General features: G+C 38.4%; 1 pseudogene; it reads left to right on the top strand.

The window, feature by feature from the left end:
- Positions 1-3466, top strand: part of LOC110032934 — a 5801-nt pseudogene extending 2335 nt beyond the window's left edge.
- The last annotated feature ends 672 nt before the right edge of the window (positions 3467-4138 follow it).

Genomic DNA, 4138 nt, shown 5'->3' with positions numbered 1-4138 from the left:
ACCCTGCAATCGATCTTTGGTTTCAGCAGCCGACCTCTTCCTTCCCTTAACACATCCGAGAAACCAACACTGGTTGAGAACTCCATCGGCATAACAACGCGCAAGTGAGCGACTGCCATTACAGCAGCTCTGGATCAAAACAGAGCTTCTGCAAGCTGTTTATCTTTCAGCCAAACAAACAATAAAGAATTGTCGCCCATTAGAAGAGCAATAGCACATGAACACGTCTCTACTCTGCCATGCCATTCTCTCCTGCTAAACCATCTTTCCTTCTCGTGTCTCTTAGTGCTCTATAGTGGTTTTCTTAGCGGGTGGTAGCAGGAGGTGATAGGGTTATCACATTGCACGACGAGGGATTTCGCAGGACAAATCCCGGAACGACACGTGGCAGGACGCCAAAAGGTACCGTCATATAAAGCGCGCAACGCGCGCAGATGCGCCACGTGGACTTCGACTTCGGTTAAATAACCGGCAAGTGGCCACCACGCTTTGTTTAAAATTTATTAGTACGATTGTTGGAAGAAAATAATAAAAAAGATTAAGAGCCACGATCATGATTTGCATATTGACAATTGACATACCTGTTCAGATACTTTATCTTTCAAGCTCAAAAGACGAGTCGTTCACGAACAAAAAATTCTTTTGACACCGTAAGATATTAAAAATTTGAAGAAAATTTAAAAATTATTATTTATATAAAAATATCATTTGAATCTAATTTAATAATTTTTATTCTATTTTATTAATTAACAATTTTAACTGATTATAAATCTTTGTAGCCTTTTAGTCAATTATTTTTTTTAAAAATACTACTCATCAATGTATGTATATATAATTGATTTGTAGTATTTCGAGCCAAACCGAGCCGAACACGAACGAACAAATCTTTGTTCGTGTTGTCTGTGTTCGACTCGTTAACAACGAACGAGCTGAACACGAGTTTCTTAGTGAGTCGAACACGAGCTGTTCGTGAACAACGAGCTGTTTTGACAACCCTAGTTCAAATCCCCTATGGCATAGCTGGCTTTAAGGAGATAATACTCGAATGGTTAAGCACATTAAAATGGTTGGAGGCTCTTATAATAGCATCTGACCATTACTTTTTTTAAAAAAAGAAACTTATTTATATATAAATGACATTTTATATGAAAAAATGTTTTTTAAAGGGTATGTAATAGTGATTTTTAATATCATTTTATGATTGTATAATTATGAATTATGGTTGATTAGTTGAAGTCAATTCATTAGTAAACATAACTAATCATATATGGTGAGTGAAACTTTGCAAGCTTTAATCATTCAAATATTAAAAATTAATTTTTATATTCTAATGCAAGTTCATAGAAATCATAATTTGATCTTGGACAAAATCTCAAAATTAAAAAAACAAATCAAATTTTATAGATTGATGAATATTATTTAATAGGAATATTTACATAAGAAGAGGATTAAAAAAGGAAGATTATTCAATTAAAAAAAAATTACATAGATACTCCACAATTTTTTTTTTTAAATATTCATAAAATTTTGATGTTGGTTATTATACGAGCCTTAGTCATCCCTCATGCGCCACATTCAGAGGAATCAAACCTCAGACCAGAGGAGACTTACAACTGACAAGTTGATGTCTCACAAACTGATCTGAGTACGCAAATATATATAATCAACAATGATAATATTTTTTGTAACTTTAGGATGATCAATTCTTGGCTGCTAGGTTATCATACATCTTATCGTGGGTGGTGTAGCAGCCGATGGTTGGCCGTCTGGACGGACGTGGCAGCATCTACGTGTGTTTTTTTTTTTTTAAACTTGAAATCATGATTAAAAAAAAAAGAAAATTAGAGATAATCACAAGAAAAGAGTGATTAATTAAGCCTGATCATGCTTAATTAATCAACAGATTCTTGAACAAAGCCGCAATCAAAGTCGCCGGAGAACTAAACGACGCCGGCGAGCCAACCAATCCATGGAATCTCTGCAGCGTCCAGATGGTCGAACAAGTCAAACTCTTGATCCGAATCATTCCCATCTGGGCTTCCGGCATCATCTTCTTCATCTCAATCTCCCAACAATGGACCTTCTCCGTCCTCCAATCTCTAACCATGGACCGCCGCCTCGCCTCCGCTGGCTTCCAGATTCCGGCGGCCACAGTCGGCATAATCTCCCTCCTCACTCTCACTCTCTTCATACCTGTTTACGATCGGATCATCGTCCCCGTACTCCGGCGGGTCACGGGAAGGGAAACGGGCCTCACTCTGCTTCAGAGGCAGGGAGTAGGGTTGTTCGTTTCGGCCGTTTCGATGGCAGTTGCGGGGGTGGTGGAAGGGAAGCGCCGCCGGGAAGGGGCAGCGGCGGCGGCTGGGATGTCAGCGGTGCTGTGGCGTCTGGGATGTCGGCGGTGTTGTGGCTGTCGCCGCAGCTGGTGCTGATGGGAGTCGCGGAGGCGTTCAATGCCGTCGGGCAGGTAGGGCTAATTAATCCTCTTGGTCATATTTTGTGGAAATTTACATAAATAGCAACTTTTTTTTTTTTTTTTTTCTAATTGTTCCACAACATATATAATTCTTATACATTTACATATCTAAAACTTTGATCTTTATTTATATAATATTTAAATATTTCAATCACATCATAATATATGAATAAAAAAATAGACATTAACTGAATTTTTAATGTCATTCATAGTTTTAGTACTGCACTTATTCCACAGTTGAAATTTGTGACAGAAAGAAGCTGAAAGTGAAACAAACAACTGGTAGTGGCCCTTAAGTATTGACTTTAGCTTTTTCAGTTGATCAACAAATAATATGCAGAGCTAAACAAATGAAAAAGATTATAATAGTCTTATCATATAGACTGTTCAAGCAAAATCATTTCAAACAGCAATCATTATACACAAGAATTTACATAGGCAGCACACAAATTTTAATGTATTGACCTATCTTGCGCCTAAACTTTAATTTTTACGGGCTCAGCACCCAAATGGAAAGAGTAAAGTTTAGTTGTTAGATATGTAAATACATAGGAATTGGATGGCATGCATGTCACATGGCCCAACTATTGAAGTGATATCAATTGATGACTTGACGTGCAGGTGGAGTTCTACAACCAGCAGTTCCCAGAGCAAATGCAAACAGTGGCAGGTTCCCTGTTCTATTGCAGCCTGGCGGGCGCCGGATATCTGAGCAGCGTGCTCATCGCCGTCATACAGAAGGCCACCAGCCGGGATGGCCGGAGAAGCTGGCTCGCCGGAGACATAAACTCCGGCCGCATCGACTACTTCTACTATGTGATAGCGGTGATGGGAATGGTGAACTTTGTTTACTTCCTGGTGTGTGCTCATTTCTACCGTTATAAGGGGGTGGGGGATGAGGAGGCGATGGGTGGTGGTGGTGGCCGGCAGGAGGTGGCGGAGGAAGCTTTTGTTAGGGGAAAGGAAGACAGTGGGTTGAAGGAGTGATGAGGTTTTGAAACTTTAGCATGTTTGGAATGGAGGATGTGTTTGTCAGTATATATGTTCATGAATCTTAGTTTGTTGTGGGGTTAAGATTGATCGGCTGATCTATAGCTCTTTGCCTCACTATTTTTTTGTTTTGTGTGTGTGTTTGTTTGTTTTTTTTTTTTTTTAATTATTATTTTGATATATTTTTCTCTTCTTCATTATTTGGTTTGGGTGGAGAACTAGTGGAGGGGCTCATGATGAAGTGTTGGAACTAGATTCACAATTTGTTGGGTTTTTTTGGGGGTGCAATTACATAAAAATCACCCGAAACTTGCTATTTACAAAGCAACCAAGCCTCTTTCATCTATTTTTCAAATTCTCGCTCAAATATCAAAGTTCATCGTAAAACCCCAATCCATATTTTTCATCTTTATCAAATTATCAATACTTTGATCGTGACACACGTAGATATGTCGGTATGTTGGTTAAAAAAAAAAAAGCATCCGGTGATTAGTTTGTAAATATTCATATGTTCGGGTGATTTGTACGTAACTATCCTTTCTTTTTAGTGTTTTTGTTAGTGTTGTTAAATTTGGCACTGTTTGGTGTGAGCCAACAAATGTATGCTTATAAGTTAAAAGAAAAGAGGTGAAATAGGCTCATTTAGTATATTGTTTGGTTCTTATGCTTTTC

This window comes from Phalaenopsis equestris, unplaced genomic scaffold, assembly GCF_001263595.1.
Source record: "Phalaenopsis equestris unplaced genomic scaffold, ASM126359v1 Scaffold000002, whole genome shotgun sequence".
Lineage (NCBI taxonomy): Eukaryota > Viridiplantae > Streptophyta > Magnoliopsida > Asparagales > Orchidaceae > Phalaenopsis > Phalaenopsis equestris.
Note: the sequence above shows the minus strand (reverse complement) of the source record. Positions and strands in the feature narration are given on the sequence as shown.